Below are 22,760 nucleotides of genomic sequence, written 5' to 3'. Positions count from 1 at the left end.
AATTTCGCAGAGCGGGAGTGATTTTGGCCTTTGGGTCTCTATGCGCCGCGCCCAAAACTGTATGCATCATGCCACTTTGGAGCTAGTTTTGAGGCACTTTTTGAAGTCCAAATTGAGCCCAAGTGTGCTTGTTGGAAAGCCCTCCCTGTTTGCTTTCCAACCAAAGTAAAATGTTTCAATTTTGATGTAATTTGCCCCTCCAAAACTTCAATCTCCCAATATTACTTCCTGTGTGTCAAAATAGGGGCAGAGAGGTCATTTTTTGGGTGTTTTTGACCTCCCGAGGACTCAAAATTGGCCCAAACTTCTTGGCCATTCACCAACAGTCATAGTTTTCCATGGTAAATCCAAAAATATAAACCTTTTGTCATTTGGAGCTCCCTAGCAAAAGGGAGAAAAAACCTGTTTATTGTGCACAAAATTTCAAAATGCAAAAATATGCCCCAAATTTCTTGAAATTTGGACTATACCTTCTCCATCACATGTCATGTTGGGCCAAAGAGGCCTCAGCTGAGATTCAAAGCCAATCTTGCTCCTTTTTCCTATTTTGTTTCTTTGATGCCTTCCTCAATTTTGCCTTCAGATTCCTTATTCGTGCCTTGGAACTCATATTTCGTGCCATGTAATGATGGGCCACGCAATCACAATCACAATCCTTTTCTTTCGAGCTCTAGATAATTGGGTACCATGCTCTTTGAATTGGTATCAAATCCCCGAAAATAGCAACCATGACTGAGGCATGTTACTAATAAATTTCGCCGCATTAGCACACTCTCCAGCAGCTTATATTTCCTCTGTGTTGCCCCATCTTTACCATATTCAATATTCTCCTTAATAGTGGTTGCAGAGAGAGCAGGTTCTTGGCTTACAAGTCCAATATTTTGCCTTATCCATTAAATTGATTGATATTGACACTATCTATATGCACTTCACCAGCTTTTGGATCATAGAATCTATCTATAATACTTATAATTGTGGACTTCCTACTTCCACTTTCTCCAACTATAGTTGTAGTGGTACCTCTATAGCTGCAATGGTACCTCTGGCTATTTCCAGTGAGAACCCTAAAAATATGTGAACATCAGGTCGTGCTGGGTAACCTAAGTGTACATCCTTAAGCTCAATATCACCCTGAATATCCTCAAGTACTAATCCATTTGTATCATATACATCAATCTCTAGCTTTCTATAAATTGTCTCAAACATTTTGTAAGCTACAGCTTGTCCAGCTCCAAAGGCATTTAAACATGGTGATGCCTCCATTCAGAACTACAATGATGACATTAATCATACTCGGATCCAAAATATCCTTCATGAATTATTAACCGTTATCCATACCAAAGAGTCAATGCAAAGGTGGAGAACAAAATAAAATGTAAGGACCCAATGCCCAAATTAGCTGCCAACCATTGGTAATCAATAGCCTTGTAAGCAATCGCAAGGGAATTTTCATAGTCTGTCACAACATTCTCCTCCCCAATAAAAGCAGCAACCATGCTAAATGAACCAATTTCTCCACAACATTTCCGGTTTCTACATATGCTTGCGGGCCTCAGCTTGACATCTTTGATATTATCATAGCCATAGCACTTATTACGACATGCTTGATGAAGATCCCCCTTTGTGCTTCAATTCAGCTACTCCGTGCTTGAATATATACTTGTGTAATAAACAATTTTCAATTTTGAGGAATATTTGAAAGAATTTCAGGCCTTTTTAGCCCAGTGCGCCGCGCCAGTGTAAATTTATGCAGGAAAATTTCTCCCAGTGCGCCGCGCCTCCCCTGTGCATAGTGCCTTTTACCATGCAACTTTTGGAGGCCTTCCTGGTGTCCAAATGGGGTGAAAGATAGCTCTTTGGAAAGTTATTTGAGTCTAATTTCCAACCCAACTAGAATTTTTCAATTTGGAGTTCATTTGACCTATCAAAAATCAAATCTCCCAAGACTGGTCAAAATATGCCAAATGAGGTTGCCTCAAGGCAGAGTGCTGTTGCAGTCAACTTTGGAATGCCTTCCTCAACTCCAAATTGAGCTCATGATAGCTCATTTTAAAGCTATTTGTGTCTAGTTATCATGTGACTCATAAATCAAGTAATTTGACCAACCAAACTAGGAGAAATCTTAATTTTCCCAAGGTCACTTCAGAGGTGCATCAATTCTCTCGAGGCAATAATATTTTTGACATTTCTCCAAAACCATGACACATGTCTAAAAAGTGAAGGAGGTTTTTCTTCCTTGGCCTGTTTTGGACAAAAAAATATCTAAGTTTTAAAAAATTCATCTTCTATTGCTCAGAAACATCATTTGAGTGAAACCTATCCTGATGTGTGGAACAGGGGATTTGTCGAAATGAAGCGAAATGAAGGGGATAGGGAGCTTCTAAATTCTCGAGGAAATTTTGGGAAGTAGGGAGGGATGTTAGGAAGTAGGGGAAAGTGTGATCTCTGAAATTGAGTGAGGGGAAGGGGTCCAAAAGGGAAAAACATAGGCCTAGCCTAGAAAATAGGGTTTGTAGCAAGAAACTAGGGTTCATGTGAAAATGAGGAATTTGGGCGATCTCAGTGATGGGAAATGTTTAATAAGGTACATTAAGGATAGGGGAAGGTGTATGAATGTTAAAATTGGCAACCAGGGCAAAAATTCATGTGGGTCATCTTATTCATGGCTAATAATATTTTTATTAGATTCCTCTCGTCGAGAGGTGTAGGATTGATATAAAGATCATCCAATTCCGATAAGTATTCATGTAGATATGAATTTATTTTGATTATGGAATTATTATCAAGCCGACCTACAACTCATGTAGGCTCGGAATCCCAATAGTCGCATCTATTCACCCACCAACGTTGTGTATAAATATAAGAGGAATTTTCCTCATTTGGACTCACTCATCTCATCACATCTCTCTCTCTCTACTGCGCAGATATGAGTCTCTTCTCTACTGCGCTGAAATGGGTCTCTCTCTCTCACACATGTGAAGCCGGAAACTGCTGAAACTGAAGCTGCAACTACAGAAGTAAAGATTGACTTGCGTGGCCTAGAAGGTCTCCTCATATAAACTATGCTGTAGGTTCATCTGAACCTCCTTTGAAAGCCGCAACTTTTGGTGGTGGAATGAAGTCAATCTGACGAACGGTTTGCAAGATATCGACTTCCCTAGTTTGAAGCCGGAAACTGCTGAAACTGAAGCTGCAACTGCAGAAGTAAAGATTGACTTGCGTGGCCTAGAAGATCTCCTCATCTGAACTACGTTGTAGGTTCATCTGAACCTCCTCTGGAAGCTGAAACTTTTGGTGGTGGAATGAAGTCAATCCGACTGTCGGTTTGTGAGATATGGTCTACCCTAGTTTGATAATGAAGCCGCTAATGCTGATGGTATTGATCTAGGGTTTGCTACTGCTGATATGAATCATATTTATTGTACTATTTCTCTCTGCTGAATTATTGAAGATAAAAGAAGATTTGATCAAAAGGTTTCCCCACACATTGTGGGGTTTGTCCCTGGCTAGCCGCCACATCCTGTGTCTCTTGTCTTGGCTTGTTTTCTGTCGATCGTTTAATGTTCTATCTGCACTTTACTTTATGTACATGTGATTGCTAATCAGTGGAATATAATAAGAAAAAGAAGTAAACTGTTATAAGCATAGAACATACCATAACTTAACAATGAACATCAGGATACAAGTGTTGCTGATGATTAGACCATCCAAGAAAAATTGCCTTCAAAACCCTAGGAGATGGAAATGACCGTAGCTAGGCGCAACTGAACCATGAACAAGGTGTAAAATGACCCATTGGAACCTGACATGATGATGACAACCCCTTGAATGATGGTAGACTCAGCTGAATAGTGACATAGACTGACATTTGGACAATTTTTAAAGGAGTGAAAGCAAACCCTAGACCTAATGCCTAGTGACCAAATTTTACTTGAAGACTCACTGAAATGATAAAATTTGACCTTGACACCTTAAAATCACTTTGTAAGAGCATGTTTGATCACTAGAGGAAGGCTGGAAACACTGACACTAACATAAGGGTCTTGCACTTGGACAAAAAATCTTCAAAGGAAGAAAAATTATTGGGTTCCAACATAAACAACTCATTTTCAAGTTGATGGACTCTAATTTCATTTTTAATTCCAAAAAGTTTATTGAGATTTTTCATTCCTTCATCGGGGGTATCAATTTCTATGATATGGAATCTAAGGTCTGGAGAAATAGACATCCCTACCAACCCAGATGCTTGATCTTGCTTATTTTCCCATTTGGATTATCTTCATCTTGAGGTTTACACTCTTGGCTTGAGGCTATTCTATAAATACCTTTACGCCTAAGTAAATCCACTATGTATGATAGCCATTGGAAGTAGTTAGTGTTGTCAAGAATAACTAGGAATGTTATTTTAATTTTAAAGGAAAATGAAGTTGCATATGCTGAAACTAAGTGTTCAAATGGAAGCATCTCGAACAATTAGGCCGACTAAAAAAGAACGACTTTGAAAACGGCTTCCAAATGAAGAAGTTATGGCTTTTTGAAAAAATGTTGTTGAAGATATCAATGAACCATGTGAATGTTTGGAATGTGGTAATAATGTTATATTTAAAAAAAAATCCCTCATTTTCCAAACTTAATCTAATTAGCTCACTTTTAAAGAAAAGATTACTTTATGTGACCCACTTTTATAAATAAGTGAAAGTCACTTTTACAATGGTAATTTATGAACTATCTACTAAGCTCTAACTTAAAAAAAAAAAGATAAAGTTGCTTTAGAATTATAAGTGACTCACTTTTTATAATGGGTGAAAAAACTTTTACATAAAGTAAATTTAAAACATAAATTACATGTGCTTTTAGAAAAAGGAACTCAACAAAAAGAAAGCCTTGAACCTAAGATCTCTATTCTCATAAAGTAACTTTAGACCAAGTGAGCTAGTTTAAAAGATTAATAATTGTTGGAAAGGAGGAAGGGTTTTTTTTTTCACTGAAGCTTTGGGGTACATTCTTACTTGAGAAAGCCTTTTTTGCCTACAAAACAAAAAAACAATCACAGAAACCAAATGAACAAGACAAAGTATCCAAGCCTTACAACTTAAAGTTAGATTTGGCTAGAAACTAGATATTTTCCTCAATGTTTTTTATTTTCCGAAGATCACACTAAGGCATGATGGAAAAGTGTTGGGTTGTGTTATATTCTTTCCACAACTAGCCGTCCTAGTTAACCGGGGGGTTAGAGTGGGGGCGGAGCTCCCCCTTTGTTGCACCGATTGCGCAGGGAGGGGTCACAAGGGGGGTAGCAGCCCCCCCTATCCAAGGGATTTGAGTGGGGTGGGTAGCCCCCCTCTACGGGGTTCGGGGTATGTTGTGGGGAAAAGTATCCAACACCGAATGACCCTATCCCACTCTAAGGGTGATAGTTCCTTAGCAACAGCTGAAGCAAAGCTATCTAAAGTTACTTCTTTATGACATGCAAGAGATGAAAGGAAGAGATCCACTTACCGATGTCTTGCGCAAATGGTCGATCCAATCTCCTCTATTTTCCACTCGCTCCGAGCTCCAAGTCTTCTCACGGGCCCAGCTACACGAGATCCTGTGAACAAGACAAGAAAAGGAAACTACAAGAAGCATGCATTCATAATTGATTCAAGGATTAGCATAAATCAAATACGCAAGTAAGACAATACACCATTGAAACACATGCGAATAGAAGAACCTCAGATGCTTTATTAATATAAGGAAGTAAGGTTCAGGCGGTGATACAACCGTGAGAGGTCCAATCGAGCATCACCTTCCCGACGGAAAGAAATCTCCTCTTCACCTCCCTCAAGCAATCACCCAATACTCACAACTGTAAACCAACAGCAATTCTTTGCACAAAATTCCGCCCTTCAGATCCCATGGGATGAGATCCTTATATAGAGTTTTGGAGTGAAGATAAGTCAGCTTGATGTGTGACTTGTTGTCCTCTTCAACTCCAGTTGTTCTTCAGTCCTTGAGTCCACTCGGAGTTTCTACCTTCCACTTGGAGTTTTAGAACCTCTTTACTCATCATTAGGCGAATCTTCTGATCCAAGTGTCATTTTGGAAGCTTCCTGGGCACTGGCACATTGAGAAAAGATTCCTCCACATGTCAAAGTACGCCCAGCGCAGGTAGCCTTTGTTGCACTTGCTATGCAGCGCAGGTACACCATAGAGCTTTTGACATTCAGCGCAGATGCTTAGTGGAGCAGCTGCTTTGATCCAAAATTGACCTGTTTTTGAGTGCTTTTCAGTGGATAACTGATCTGTAGTGTTGTGGTTTGCTGACCTTGTTCCTCTAGGGGTAGGAACAACATGTTTAGGGACTTTGGATCCCTCAGATTATTGACATTTCATGCTCCATGATGTAAGGCACAAAAATGTCTATAACAGTTGTCCCCTAAAGTATGAGGTCGTTTATCAGGTGAAATGCTTTATTAGGAGGATCCGAAGTTCATTCAATCGTCGGGAGGTGACCTGTAACAAAATACAATACAATACATTATCTTTTCATACTTTCTTTTCATGATCTAGCTGATGCGGGCAATTCCCATGCTCAGCTTTATAAATACATTTGTTGTACATAAACAGACGATCGTCTGATAATAGACTGATAATTCTCTGCTTTTAATTATCATCCCTTTAGTAGGATGATCATATGCTGCACATGTCTATGTTTTTATCTCCTGAATATATATCGCAGCCCGGATGGATGAAACTAGATCCGGGGTCTTCAAACTTGTCTGATCTTCACTCTAGTACAAGTCGATCCATGTGAGAATTTCTTGAAGTCGAACATGGAAAGACATCGCTTGATTACCAGTCAATAATGTAAACTGTTAACAAGCGCGAGAGGAATCACCGATAATGATGATGACCCTCAAGGTACTGGAGCACAATTCACGTGGCGTGAATATAGGATCTGACATCGAACACCACGCAAAGTCTCCCAGTCGAAGGTCATTAATGTATACCTATCGCCGGAAGTGAGAAACTTGCCATTGAGGCATGCAAGCTTCAAAGTACTGAGGGGGTGTTCCTAGATCAACTTCTTGGATAGTGAGCTGATGTCGACAAGAAGTGATCCGTCAAAGGAGGGCCTTAATGAATCCCACATCAGTGACACGGAACGGAGCTAGTGATGATGGTGAAAATGATCTGTGAAATATGATTCAGGGTGGCGGTCATGGAAGGATGAAAGATGATGTATGGTAGTGGATGGGACCCGGTTGACACTTTCTGAATGACATCTCTTGAACATATAACGACACTGATGTGATGGATCGGTAGCATTACCCCATGTATGGATGGTATGACGAGACCATGGTGAAGGGACCGGTGAATGATAATAACCCAACCCGATATTTATGGAGGCAAAAGTGTCATGTTCAAGAGCGACTTGCTACCATTTAAGCTTTGAGGTTCTCCCAATTTTTCCCCAGTCATTTCTGACCAGTACCTCTTTATTTTTGTCAAGCTTGAGGAGGATAACATATGCTTGTTCTATAACCTGCCCTTCGGGCAAGCCCATCGCTATGTTTTAACGAGCTTAACGATAGGGAAACTCGTTCTCGTCTAAAGACAAGTTTGTCGCTATCTAATATTTTTAACGAGCCCAGCGACAAAGACAACTCGGTCCTTTTAATCTTTAGAGAGTCTGAAAAGGGTACATAAAGTGGACTCCAGGGGTCCTTTTTCGTCATCTAATCCCTTAAGTCCGAAAAAGTATAAAACAATACAGAAGGGATGAATGTTCAATATCTTTATCGAGCCGAACTAGACAAGCGCTCGATCTTTTTGTGCAATAATCCCTCAGGTCCAAAAAGATTAAAATCTAGAGGAGGGATAGCTCTTCCGGTCCTTTTAACGAGCTGGAAGGCCAAAACTCGGCAAACTTTTCATATTTTACGAGTCAGTGAAAAGAGCTCAAAGAAGACTCGTATTTTGAGGAACAAGTGATAAACAGGGATAGCAGCAGATTCTAGGTACAGGTTGGAATTTTCCAATCACGGCAGTGTCATAAGGACAGCTAGGTGAAATCACTCTTCGCAGCTGTTCCTCAAAATAGGTAAACAATCAAGTGGATGTGAATGATCAGCCAAATGAAAAGTGGAGGTGACGGTGCAAACACGACCAAGGCTTTTTATGGCTGATGAATTTATGGTCTCAAATGGTTATTTACCGGTTCATTTTTTCTGGATGAGCTTGAACTCTGGAGGAAGCTTGCTCACATGCTTATGTTTATTTTTTAACGAGCATGAATTCCGCGTTAAAACTGCTCGGTTCTTGCATTTATTTTTTAACGAGCATGAACTTTGCCAAAACTGCTCGTATCTTGCGTTTATTTTTTAACGAGCATGAACTTTGCCAAAACTGCTCGTTTTTACCAGTCATAAAGTAGGAAGGTCTCATGGAAGATCGCTATTTTTTAAAGAGCTTCATCTCCCTACGTATTGCTCCATATCCTCTCTTTGTGCAAGCTGGGTATCGGCTAACCCTACGAGTTTAACGAGTTAGACCTACAGGTTTAAAGGGGGGACCTAAAAAACTAAAAAACAAAATAGCCGCCCGTGCTTGCATTCCAAGAGGTTTGCATGCCCCCAGGTGTAAGTCTAATTTCAAGGTCGCCCCTACTTGTCCGTCGAAAACCCTTGTTTTCAATGGGTGAGGCTTACCTCTTTCAGGTTATCCAAAGATCATTCTGCTAATCCTTTCAAACAGAAACTTTCTTCGGCGATGTCTATCATTAGGTTACACAAAGTTGGTTACAATTTGTTGCAGCAATACAATCTCTTTCTTTGGAGGCTGCCCCTACTTATCCTTTAAAACATTTGTTTTAATGGGTGAGGCTTGCCTTTTACCCAAAGATGGTTACTACTTGCTGCCGCAAACGGATCCCCTTCTTTGGCAGAGCCTACTTATTTAGACAAAGGTGAATGACGGCGCTTCCGCCACCCACTTAACTTTAACAAAAGAATCTTTTTCCAGAACAACCCCATTCCTAACTGCCCCTTCCTCTGCATGAGAGCTCTTGTCGGCTCTTCTGTTTTACGAAGATGAAGGAGGGGACGGGGTACGGACTAGTCATATTCTCCTGCGGAAATTCTACTTTACACCCAAGGTTTTCTCTGACCTCAGCAGACCAGGATGCATGCCCCCTGGGTTCCGGCCCTGCTTTCCCGAATTACTCATACTCATCAGGAAGAAGAACCGGAGGTAGAGACCTTTCTTGATCAAATAGACCATTCAAGATAGGTATGTGACTATTTGCGATGCGTGATCCCGGAAATGAAAGCTGGTCTACGAGCTTGACCATTCTTCCTTCGTATGGAAAACACATTATTCGAAAGAGTGAGGAGACTTTTGCTTCCATGAAATATATGTAGTCTCGTCCAAGGAGTAGGTTATAATCCAAGGGTCCTTGGACGACCATCAAACTCATCTTGACAGCCTTCCCTTTCAATGTAATAGGCACATTAGGTAGAATCCCTAATGGTCGACTGGTTCCTTTGTCAAAACCCGAGAGATTCCTTATCTCAGGCAAAAGCGCTGGGCAACCCAGTGCTTTCCAAGCAATAGAGGACAGGATACTCACAGATGCCCCTTCATCAATGATAGTCCCATCCATCACCATTTTGTATATTTGGACTATAATTCTAAATGGTATACTGGCTGGTAACCGGGGTCTGCCTAGTTGGTTCTGTTATCACTGACAAATTTTCAATGCCAAATGTCTTACATTTGTTTGATGGTAAAGAATATAAATTCTTTTTAGTAGTTTCACAGCGCAACATCTTTTAGGTGATTTCGCAGCGCACTGCGAAACCCCTGTAGCAGCCTATTTTAGCTGAAGAAACTCTGTTTTCTGCTTTTACTAGTCAATTTCTAAAAGCTTTCCTGAGTAGGTGAGAACTTAATTTTGCAAAATGAAAGAGGCTTTTCTTCCTAACATGCTATGCTACAAAAACCTCTTTCAGTTTCTTCAAATTCGTTTTGAGGTGGGAGGAATTTATGGTTAAACTTGCACTACGAAACTGCAGAAAGTCAAGCTTTGTCTACTGGTTTTAGTAGTGTTTTTCAAAATCCATTTCTGGTCACATGAAAGGCTATCTTGGAATTCTGAAGGATGTTTCTCTTCATAACATGTCCCGATACAATAACCTATCTCACTTTATTCGTATGTGTTTTCAGTTGGGAGATAAGAAGCTTTCATTGAGACCCTAATTTCAGAAAACGGATTTTTCCCTGTTTGCCACGTGTTTTTCAAGGACAGTTTCTGGACAGCTGGAGAAATATTTTCAAAACCCAGGAGAGGTTTTTGTTCTGGACAACATGGGCTACAAAAAAATCCTTCAGTTTCATAAAATGTGTCATGGATGAAGAGATAAAGGCTCTGCAATTTTCAAGGATCTAACCCTAAAAACAGGGAAACATGTTCCCTAATTTCTAGGGTTTCTCATCAGCAGTTGGGTGACCACGTGGGAGGCTTCATCAAATTCGACCTCATGGAGTGTTAGGTGTCAATGAATGATTTAAATGTTTAGATAAGTTTGTTGTAATCATAATAAGGAGTTACACTCCTAGTTGTATTAGGTCTCTAGGACTCCTAGTTAGCTGTCCTTTGCATTTAATAGTTAGTTTTGAATGTCATTAGGTGTCAAATTAGGAGGAATTCGAATTCCCCTCATGCTGGAGGAAGGAATCTACATGAACTCTATATATGGGAGAAGAACTGATGTACAAAGGGTTGGAAAATGTTAGAGAAAAAGACTACTTTTGTAAATGCTATGCAGGGATTGATATATACAGAAGCAGTTGGACTTTTCTGAAGCTGAGATTCTTAGTGTACTTCAGTGAGCTTCATCTTTTATCTTTGATATGCTTTACTTCCATAGTCTTAATGCTTATTACTCAGAATTCATGGAGGAACATGCTCTGACTTCCTTTAAGTGTTAAACTATGGTGAATTGAGTTTTTGAGTCCTATCTTTGGATGTTTTTCTTCAATGTTTTAATACTTATTACTCAGAATTCATGGTTACTCATGCTCTGACTTCCTTTAGGTATTAAACTCTGATATCACTTTAAATTCTGTCCTTTTAAATACCTTGATGTATCATTACTCAGAATTCATGCCCACATGCTCTGACTCCTATGAACTTCAAGTTATTGAGATTTCTTGAATGTGTCACTCTTTCATTGAAGTATATACAAGCCTTAGTTTTATAAGAAGAGCTATTTGTTATCCTTATCCCTGTCACTGACTCCATAGCCCAATGGTAGCAAGTCTTCATCTTCCAATCTACAAACATATAAAATCACAAACCATAGAGTTAGCCATCTATCCATATCTTTAATCAATATCATTAACCCTTTGAGAGAGCCCTCTCAGGCTAAGGAGGCTAAGCCTTAGCTAAAAGATTGGTTTGAAATAGTTACACTAAGATAGTCTGATCAGCAGCCTATCAGGGTCCTATTTTGGTGATAACATTTTGGTGCGTTTGCCGGGAGCCTGAAGTCTATTCATTCCCGAAATCAATGGTTGAACTTCTGAAGGTAGCAGGAGCTCAGACATCTTTTTGAGGCTGCAAAACTACCTTGGCGACTCCACACATCAAATAACAAATTAGAAGGTGACTCCACTGCTAGAAGATCAGTAGCTTGATGAAGTTTCAAAATGAGTTCTACTGCAAGAATGAATGCCAGGTATGCTCCTATGAATCGGTCTCATATCCCTGGTTTTCCAAATCCTATGCCAAAGGTTGATTGGTTAGAGGATCTTCCGATATTCAAAGATGAAAAGAAAGACAATGCTGCTTTTCATTTGGTTAGGTTTCATATGCATGTACGCAGTCTTAAGGTTCACTTTCCTGAGGATTGTGTCATGAGGATGTTTATGGCCACTTTAGAAGGAAAAGCATGGTCTTGGTATAAAAGTTTGGAAAATGGTTCATTATCTTCTCTTGCTGATTTCCATGATGTGTTCTATGACATGTATAAAGAGTGTCATCCTTCCTTATTGTTGCTCAAAGATTGTTGTAGACATTCTTTAAGTCTTATTCAGTACTTGGAGGATTGTTATGATGATGATGAGTTTATGGATGAAGAAATTTTAGAGGCTCTTCATAACAATGCATTTCAGCACCAAGAAGAAAGTACAACATCTCATGAAATGCAACATGAAGATCAGCAAGGGTTTACTTATGAAAACCATGTTCAATCCTCTGATATTGATGTAGAGATGAAGCAGACTTGTCAGTCTTCGGATCGTTATCAAAATGAACCTGATTACAAACACCAAGAAGAAATGTTGGAAGAAATTTTTTATGACCCTCAGGCAGAGGAAAAGATTGTTCATTTTTGTAATTTCTTGCAGCAGCTTACACCAAAGAATGATGATAATAATGAGGAAAATTCCATTGTTTGTGGGCATCATGCAGAAAGGCAGTTGGATAGCACATCAAAGGAATTTTGTGTGGCTAAGGATCAGTTGTCTAAAGAGATAGAATGTTATGATGATTATCAAACTAACCATGTGTTTTTTGACCCTATAGCTGACTACATGGAAAAGATTTACTGTTCAGGCTTCCAATTATATGTTCATCTTGAAGAACAGTTGCACCTCATGCTTCCTTGGTTATTTCAGTATCTGGTTTATTTATGCTTCAAGCACAGTAAGGAGATCCAAGTTTCAAATCAGATTGATGATTGGCTTCATTGGAAGTTTCATGTTCCTTGAGCTACAATTGGAGAATGCAGCTGATAGGGTAGGTAGGAATATGCAAATAAGCTCAAGGTTGACTGAGCATTTTTTCAGTAGTGGTAGATTTCTTTTTCCCACAGTCATCATCAAGCTTAAGTCCGAGGTGAAGGCTCAAGAAGCTGAAAGAAGATGTTTGTCAAATAAATTTTACAAGGCACTGGAACTGCAGGTTCTTAGTGTACCACAAGGGCACACTATCCCAAGTGGAGCCACTGTTATCACTGACAAAATTTCAATGCCAAATGTCTTACATTTCTTTGATGGTAAAGCACATAAATCCTTTTTAGTAGTTTCGCAGCGCAACATCTTTTAGGTGATTTCGCAGTGCGCTGCGAAACCCCTGTAGCAACCTGTTTTAGCTGAAGAAACTCTGTTTTCTGCTTTTACTAGTCAATTTCTAAAATCTTTCCTGAGCAGCTGAGAACTTAATTTTGCAAACTGAAAGCGGCTTTTCTTCCTAACATGCTGCACTACAAAAACCTCTTTCAGTTTTTTTAAATTCGTTCTGAGGTGGGAGGAATTTACGGTTAAACTTGCACTACGAAACTGCAGAAAGTCAAGCTTTGTCTACTGGTTTTAGTAGTGTTTTTCAAAATCAGTTTCTGGACACATGAAAGGCTATCTTGGAATTCTGAAGGAGGTTTCTCTTCATAAAATGTCTAGCTACAATAACCTATCTCACTTTATTCGTATGTGTTTTCAGTTGGGAGATAAGAAGCTTTCATTGAGACCCTAATTTCAGAAAACGGATTTTTCCCTGTTTGCCACGTGTTTTTCAAGGACAGTTTCTGGACAGCTAGAGAAATATTTTCAAAAACCAGGAGAGGTTTTTGTTCTGGACAACATGGGCTACAAAAAAATCCTTCAGTTTCGTAAAATGTGTCATGGGTGAAGAGATAAAGGCTCTGCAATTTTCAAGGATCTAACCCTAAAAACAGGGAAACATGTTCCCTAATTTCTAGGGTTTCTCATCAGCAGTTGGGTGACCACGTGGGAGGCTTCATCAAATTCGACCTCATGGAGTGTTAGGTGTCAATGAATGATTTAAATGTTTAGATAAGTTTGTTGTAATCATAATAAGGAGTTACACTCCTAGTTGTATTAGGTCTCTAGGACTCCTAGTTAGCTGTCCTTTGCATTTAATAGTTAGTTTTGAATGTCATTAGGTGTCAAATTAGGAGGAATTCGAATTCCCCTCATGCTGGAGGAAGGAATCTACATGAACTATATATATGGGAGAAGAACTGATGTACAAAGGGTTGGAAAATGTTAGAGAAAAAGACTACTTTTGTAAATGCTATGCAGGGATTGATATATACAGAAGCAGTTGGACTTTTCTGAAGCTGAGATTCTTAGTGTACTTCAGTGAGCTTCATCTTTTATATTTGATATGCTTTACTTCCATAGTATTAATGCTTATTACTTAGAATTCATGGAGGAACATGCTCTGACTTCCTTTAAGTGTTAAACTATGGTGAATTGAGTTTTTGAGTCCTATCTTTGGATGTTTTTCTTCAATGTTTTAATACTTATTACTCAGAATTCATGGTTACTCATGCTCTGACTTCCTTTAGGTATTAAACTCTGATATCACTTTAAATTCTGTCCTTTTAAATACCTTGATGTATCATTACTCAGAATTCATGCCCACATGCTCTGACTCCTATGAACTTCAAGTTATTGAGATTTCTTGAATGTGTCACTCTTTCATTGAAGTATATATAAGCCTCAGTTTTATAAGAAGAGCTATTTGTTATCCTTATCCCTGTCACTGACTCCATAGCCCAATGGTGGCAAGTCTTCATCTTCCAATCTACAAACATATAAAATCACAAACCATAGAGTTAGCCATCTATCCATATCTTTAATCAATATCATTAACCCTTTGAGAGAGCCCTCTCAGGCTAAGGAGTCTAAGCCTTAGCTAAAAGATTGGTTTGAAATAGTTACACTAAGATAGTCTGATCAGCAGCCTATCAGGGTCCTATTTTGGTGATAACATTTTGGTGCATCTGCCGGGAGCCTGAAGTCTATTCATTCCCGAAATCAATGGTTGAACTTCTGAAGGTAGCAGGAGCTCAGACATCTTTTTGAGGCTGCAAAACTACCTTGGCGACTCCACACATCAAATAACAAATTAGAAGGTGACTCCACTGCTAGAAGATCAGTAGCTTGATGAAGTTTCAAAATGAGTTCCACTGCAAGAATGAATGCCAGGTATGCTCCTATGAATCGGTCTCATATCCCTGGTTTTCCAAATCCTATGCCAAAGGTTGATTGGTTAGAGGATCTTCCGATATTCAAAGATGAAAAGAAAGACAATGTTGCTCTTCATTTGGTTAGGTTTCATATGCATGTACGCAGTCTTAAGGTTCACTTTCCTGAGGATTGTCTCATGAGGATGTTTATGGCCACTTTAGAAGGAAAGGCATGGTCTTGGTATAAAAGTTTGGAAAATGGTTCATTATCTTCTCTTGCTGATTTCCATGATGTGTTCTATGACATGTATAAAGAGTGTCATCCTTCCTTATTGTTGCTCAAAGATTGTTGTAGACATTCTTTAAGTCTTATTCAGTACTTGGAGGATTGTTATGATGATGATGAGTTTATGGATGAAGAAATTTTAGAGGCTCTTCATAACAATGCATTTCATCACCAAGAAGAAAGTACAACATCTCATGAAATGCAGCATGAAGATCAGCAAGGGTTTACTTATGAAAACCATGTTCAATCCTCTGATATTGATGTAGAGATGCAGCAGACTTGTCAGTCTTCGGATCATTATCAAAATGAACATGATTACAAACACCAAGAAGAAATGTTGGAAGAAATTTTTTATGACCCTCAGGCAGAGGAAAAGATTGTTCATTTTTGTAATTTCTTGCAGCAGCTTACACCAAAGAATGATGATAATAATGAGGAAAATTCCATTGTTTGTAGGCATCATGCAGAAAGGCAGTTGGATAGCACATCAAAGGAATTTTTTGTGGCTAAGGATCAGTTGTCTAAAGAGATAGAATGTTATGATGATTATCAAACTAACCATGTGTTTTTTGACCCTATAGCTGACTACATGGAAAAGATTTACTGTTCAGGCTTCCAATTATATGTTCATCTTGAAGAACAGTTGCACCTCATGCTTCCTTGGTTATTTCAGTATCTGGTTTATTTATGCTTCAAGCACAGTAAGGAGATCCAAGTTTCAAATCAGATTGATGATTGGCTTCATTGGAAGTTTCATGTTCCTTGAGCTACAATTGGAGAATGCAGCTGATAGGGTAGGTAGGAATATGCAAATAAGCTCAAGGTTGACTGAGCATTTTTTCAGTAGTGGTAGATTTATTTTTCCCACAGTCATCATCAAGCTTAAGCCCGAGGTGAAGGCTCAAGAAGCTGAAAGAAGATGTTTGTCAAATAAATTTTACAAGGCACTAGAACTGCAGGTTCTTAGTGTACCACAAGGGCACACTATCCCAAGTGGAGCCACTGTTATCACTGACAAAATTTCAATGCCAAATGTCTTACATTTCTTTGATGGTAAAGCACATAAATCCTTTTTAGTAGTTTCGCAGCGCAACATCTTTTAGGTGATTTCGCAGCGCGCTGCGAAACCCCTGTAGCAGCCTGTTTTAGCTGAAGAAACTCTGTTTTCTGCTTTTACTAGTCAATTTCTAAAAGCTTTCCTGAGCAGCTGAGAACTTAATTTTGAAAAATGAAAGAGACTTTTCTTCCTAAAATTCTGCACTACAAAAACCTCTTTCAGTTTCTTCAAATTCGTTCTGAGGTGGGAGGAATTTATGGTTAAACTTGCGCTACGAAACTGCAGAAAGTCAAGCTTTGTCTACTGGTTTTAGTAGTGTTTTTCAAAATCAGTTTTTGGTCACATGAAAGGCTATCTTGGAATTCTGAAGGAGGTTTCTCTTCATAACATGTCCAGATACAATAACCTATCTCACTTTATTCGTATGTGTTTTCAGTTGGGAGATAAGAAGCTTTCATTGAGACCCTAATTTCAGAAAACGGATTTTTCCCTATTTGCCACGTGTTTTTCAAGGACAGTTTCTGGACAGCTGGAGAAATATTTTCAAAAACCATGAGAGGTTTTTGTTCTGGACAACATGGGCTACAAAAAATTCCTTCAGTTTCGTAAAATGTGTCATGGATGAAGAGATAAAGGCTCTGCAATTTTCAAGGATCTAACCCTAAAAATAGGGAAACATGTTCCCTAATTTCTAGGGTTTCTCATCAGCAGTTGGGTGACCACGTGGGAGGCTTCATCAAATTCGACCTCATGGAGTGTTAGGTGTCAATGGATGATTTAAATGTTTAGATAAGTTTGTTGTAATCATAATAAGGAGTTACACTCCTAGTTGTATTAGGTCTCTAGGACTCCTAGTTAGCTGTCCTTTGCATTTAATAGTTAGTTTTGAATGTCATTAGGTGTCAAATTAGGAGGAATTCGAATTCCCCTCATGCTAGAGGAAGGAATCTACATGAACTCTATATATGGGAGAAGAACTGATGTACAAAGGGTTGGAAAATGTTAGAGAAAAAGACTACTTTTGTAAATACTATGCAAGGATTGATATATACAGAAGCAGTTGGACTTTTCTGAAGCTGAGATTCTTAGTGTACTTCAATGAGCTTCATATTTTATCTTTGATATGCTTTACTTCCATAGTCTTAATGCTTATTACTCAGAATTCATGGAGGAACATGCTCTGACTTCCTTTAAGTGTTAAACTATGGTGAATTGAGTTTTTGAGTCCTATCTTTGGATGTTTTTCTTCAATGTTTTAATACTTATTACTCAGAATTCATGGTTACTCATGCTCTGACTTCCTTTAGGTATTAAACTCTGATATCACTTTAAATTTTGTCCTTTTAAATACCTTGATGTATCATTACTCAGAATTCATGCCCACATGCTCTGACTCCTAGAACTTCAAGTTATTGAGATTTCTTGAATGTGTCACTCTTTCATTGAAGTATATACAAGCCTCAGTTTTATAAGAAGAGTTATTTGTTATCCTTATCCATGTCACTGACTCCATAGCCCAATGGTAGCAAGTCTTCATCTTCCAATCTACAAACATATAAAATCACAAACCATAGAGTTAGCCATCTATCCATATCTTTAATCAATATCATTAACCCTTTGAGAGAGCCCTCTCAGGCTAAGGAGGCTAAGCCTTAGCTAAAAGATTGGTTTGAAATAGTTACACTAAGATAGTCTGATCAGCAGCCTATCATGGTCCTATTTTGGTGATAACAGGTTCCAATCAAAGGACACAACCAGGTTGTTTGGTGGTGGGACCGAATATACGGCCGGGTATGATCCTGACGATGCTCCTTCCTGCGATAAAGGAGTGGGCACATTGCCCAGATGTTCATCAGAATCAGTGTTGACGAAAAGAATCTGGACGGTGTCATCCTTACTCTCTTCGGTAGGGGTGTCAGCTGAAGATGAATCCTCAGTGACTGTGGTATTTGAAGATGAAACTTCTGAAGGGAGAACCGGGTCAACTGCCGTTTCGACCTTTGGACTTTCGTCTGGTCTGGATTCAGTAGGTTCACTTTCAGTGACTGACACTTCAGCTGGCCCTATGAGCGGGGCAGCTGTATTTTCAACCAACGAAGGACTTGGCGCGAGTTTTCGGTATCCAGGAGGAAGTAGCAACGGTGCAACCGGTTGATCTTCCAAAACTCTCTTGGCTTCGTCTAAAAAGGGACAACGGCGGAGGGTGTGATTGCCTTCACACAGTTCGCAGGGGAATCTCATTCCCCTTCGTCGTCTAGGACCTTCACTTCCGTTGGTCGACGGTAAGCATTCAACCTGGTTGTCAGAGGTTGACGCTTCCGAACTGTGCAAATGAGGGGACCAGTCCCTTAGTATCCGGGGAATACTGGGACAATCACGGTGGAGGTGGTTCTCTCTACATATGACACATGGCGATTTGGGCCCGGTCCGTGCTGTGTGTGGATTTTTGTTAGATGCCTTTTGCTTGCCCCCAAGCGCCTTTGGCTCCTTCTGCTTCTTTTCTTTCTTCTTCTTTTCTATGGGAGCTCCGCTTTCGGCGGCTTGACCTCTCGAAGAAGAAGGATCGGAGGAAGGCTTATAAGAAGTGGAAGGCTGGAGGGTAGCTTTAGACTGGTCTAACTGTTGACTCGACTGTTCAGGAATGGTGGTGGTCTGAACTACAGTGGTTGAGAACAGCCAAACTGGCAGGCCAATTGTCAGTCCTGGAAGCGACAACGTGGCCATGTGGGGCGCACCAACTTCTCCCCAAGAGGAGAAAGGGCTAGGGGTCCCACCATGTGGAATCCCTTGGTTGGTGTGTTCCATGTTCTCAACCTAAAGATCAACGTAGGAATAAGGGGTGATTATGTTCCGTTTAGAATGAATTTTATATGACGACGCTTTAGACACAACTTGCTTTTTGACTTTTTAAGAGTCGAGAAAAAGCTAAAGATGACTCTAGTCTCCTTCGATGTATTAACGAGCCCGAAGTGACAAATGCTCGGATGGACTTTTTCAGTTATAGAGTTTGAAAAAGGCCAAAAGAAACTACTCTGGAGTTCTAGGCAGAGGGTGTGCCAAACCTTTCGCGAAACCACAGAATACGTTTTACGGTACGAGTGGTCGATCTTCGTGAATGCTGTGTTCACTGCATCGCGATCAGTAGGGCGGCCGACACGGCTTCCTATGGATAAAGGCTTTGTTCCTATAGGGGTCCCCCAATATACGCGATGGTACGCGGGGGCACAAGTCCGTATTAGTGCTATCGTCCCTCAGGAGGAATCACCCACCTTCGTAGAGATCGACAGTCACTACGTTTAACGACGCCGGTTCACGTCTCTACCTAGACCTCTACTATGTTTCGTTATGTTTCAAAGCGTTGTTAGGTAAATTCAGTTCGTTTTAGGTTGATCTTGCTTAGCAGTTTGCCTTTTTGGATCACCACCTGATGTATGATACAACTCCTAAATGCAGTCTAAGAATGATAAGCAAGCTTTTTCAATTCTTTCAACTTATGAAAATCTTAACTACTGAAGGAAAAGAAAGACATCATCTTTTGAAACAGATCATAGAGCACACACTGATGCACTTTCCTAAATCGACATGCAAACTGTCAAAATGCACATGCACAATGCAAGTATTTCTTTTCTTCTTCCTTAATGTTGATGTATTACAAAAAGAAAGCTGTTGTATGATTTCGAATTCAATTTCAAGCGAAAGCAAACAAGTTTTTGTCCAATAATCAAAAGAACACCTTAAGATTCACTCGTTTCAACACAAGAAATACTGAAATTCGAACCATATAACGAAAGCAAATGCTCAAGCAGCTATGAACAGCAATAAACTAGCTCTTAGAATCACAACGACACTTTCTTACAGGTCTAGATCCAAGAGGTCACAACAAGACTAGTTCACTTTCGCTACGGGAAACTGTGAATGACAGCAAGAAATACAATAAGAACAATCACGGTTTCTTCATACAACTGAGGCGAAATGAAGGCAAAGAAAGGTAGTTTCAGCTGGGTATACAGGTTGACAACAGGCTGCAAAAACAATATTGAAAACCGGGCAAAAGACAGTGGGGAACCCCAGTTGCACAAGGCAAAACTGGATCAGCGCAGGTGCTGCACTGTCAATCTGACATGCAGCGCAGGTAGCCCCTTCGGGACCTGCGTTGTAGTGCAGGTAGCCTTTGCTGCAGCTGCACTGAAGAGACAACTCTCGTCTCTCTCAGATTCCGGGTCACAGTTTGCTCAAAAATCAATGGTTTTTGGCCAAATCAGAGGCTATCAGTCAAGTATACACTAGAGGATGATTAAGGAAGATGAACACTATCACAAAGAGCTAAAAAGAGTCCTTGTGGATCAGCTCTTCAAATCATAAACATGCCCAGCACTGAGCTAGAGTAGCTGCCCTCTACTTTGCATTCGAAGTATTCAAATGCAGTTCGATTCGGTACTCCCTTTGTTTAGGAAATGAATAGCAAGAAACACAAGCTACCAACAAGACACGATCCCCAGCGGAGTCGCCAGTCTGTTGTGGGGAAAAGTATCCAACACGGAATGACCCTATCCCACTCTAAGGGTGATAGTTCCGTAGCAACAGCTGAAGCAAAGCTATCTAAAGTTACTTCTTTATGACATGCAAGAGATGAAAGGAAGAGATCCACTTACCGATGTATTGCGCAAATGGTCGATCCAATCTCCTCTATTTGCTGCTCGCTCCCAGCTCCAAGTCTTCTCACGGGCCCAGCTACACGAGATCCTGCGAATAAAACAAGAAAAGGAAACTACAAGAAGCATGCATTCATAATTGATTCAAGGATTAGCATAAATCAAATACGCAAGTAAGACAATACACAATTGAAACACATGCGAATAGAAGAACCTCAGATGCTTTATTAATATAAGGAAGTAAGGTTCAGGCGGTGATACAACCGTGAGAGGTCCAATCCAGCATCACCTTCCCGACGGAAAGAAATCTCCTCTTCACCTCCCTCAAGCAATCACCCAATACTCACAACTGTAAACCAACAACAATTCTTTGCACAAAATTCCGCCCTTCAGATCCCATGGGATGAGATCCTTATATAGAGTTTTGGAGTGAAGATAATTCAGCTTGATGTGTGACTTGTTGTCCTCTTCAACTCCAGTTGTTCTTCAGTCCTTGAGTCCACTCGGAGTTTCTACCTTCCACTTGGAGTTTTAGAACCTCTTTACTCATCATTAGGCGAATCTTCTGATCCAAGTGTCATTTTGGAAGCTTCCTGGGCACTGGCACATTGAGAAAAGATTCCTCCACATGTCAAAGTACGCCCAGCGTAGGTAGCCTTTGTTGCACTTGCTATGCAGCGCAGGTACACCATAGAGCTTTTGACATTCAGCGCAGATGCTTAGTGGAGCAGCTGCTTTGATCCAAAATTGACCTGTTTTTGAGTGTTTTTCAGTGGATAACTGATCTGTAGTGCTGTGGTTTGCTGACCTTGTTCCTCTAGGGGTAGGAACAACATGTTTAGGGACTTTGGATCCCTCAGATTATTGACATTTCATGCTCCATGATGTAAGGCACAAAAATGTCTATAACAGGGTAGTGCCCCGGGGAAATTTTTTTTGGACCCTATATTAGGTAGGGTGAACCTATCCATGGTTTTGTGCATGGTTTTCGCACATGGTTTTGGGCGTGATGGTTTTCAGTACATGGTATTGGATGCTTTGACATGTATATATATGTATTGTAACATTGAAACGAACATAATGAAAAATAAATCTGGTAGTCCCAGTTTTGGGATCCATGGGAAAATATCTATGTATATGTGTTTTATGTGTTATGCAGTCACCTTTGTTTATTTTTTGTTTTTTAGAATTCGTATGCAAGTAATTTCTGTACGAGGTTAAAACATACATTTGGTATCGGAATTGTTTTTGGCTTCAAGGGGACGCCTTTGCTATTGAGCAGTTTTTCTCAAGCCTATGGTAGACCTTGTTCAGTGGGAGATCTACGAGATCAATTCTGGTGGTGAAAGAAGATGGCGAGCAGTGGAAAGATATAGATAAAGAAATTTAATGGTAAGGTTTTGAGTTATGGAAACTCAAGATGGAGGATTTGTTGGTAGATAAAGATCATTGGATCATGGTAGATCTAGGTACTAAACTAACGGGAGTGTCCGATGAAGAATGGAAGAAGTTGGATTGGAAGGAAAAGAGCACAATACGATTGTGTGTCTCAGATTCAGTATTGCTAAATGTATCAGGGGAAGCTATGGCTAAGGCTTTGTGGGTCAAATTAGGGACTTTGTACCAATCTATGTCTCTGGTGAATAAATGGTTTCTACAGAAAAGGTTGTATAACCTGAGGATGAAAGATGAAGATTTGGTGATAGAGCATCTGAACACACTTAATACTGTGGTAAGTTAGTTATTATATGTTGATATTAAAATTTTAGATGAAGATAAGTGGATTA

The 22,760-nt window shown here is 39.8% G+C and overlaps 1 pseudogene; it reads right to left on the bottom strand.

Annotated features, from left to right (window-relative positions):
- Window positions 1-705: 705 nt before the first annotated feature.
- LOC149161542 (ABC transporter B family member 11 pseudogene) lies at window positions 706-1,585 on the bottom strand (annotated as a pseudogene).
- Between the last annotated feature and the right edge of the window lie 21,175 nt (window positions 1,586-22,760).

This window comes from Pinus tabuliformis, chromosome 5_2, assembly GCF_031772625.1.
Source record: "Pinus tabuliformis cultivar Carrire ecotype Pingquan chromosome 5_2, CPIR1, whole genome shotgun sequence".
Lineage (NCBI taxonomy): Eukaryota > Viridiplantae > Streptophyta > Pinopsida > Pinales > Pinaceae > Pinus > Pinus tabuliformis.
The sequence above is the reverse complement of the archived record's forward strand: the minus strand, read 5'-3'. Positions and strand labels throughout refer to the sequence as shown.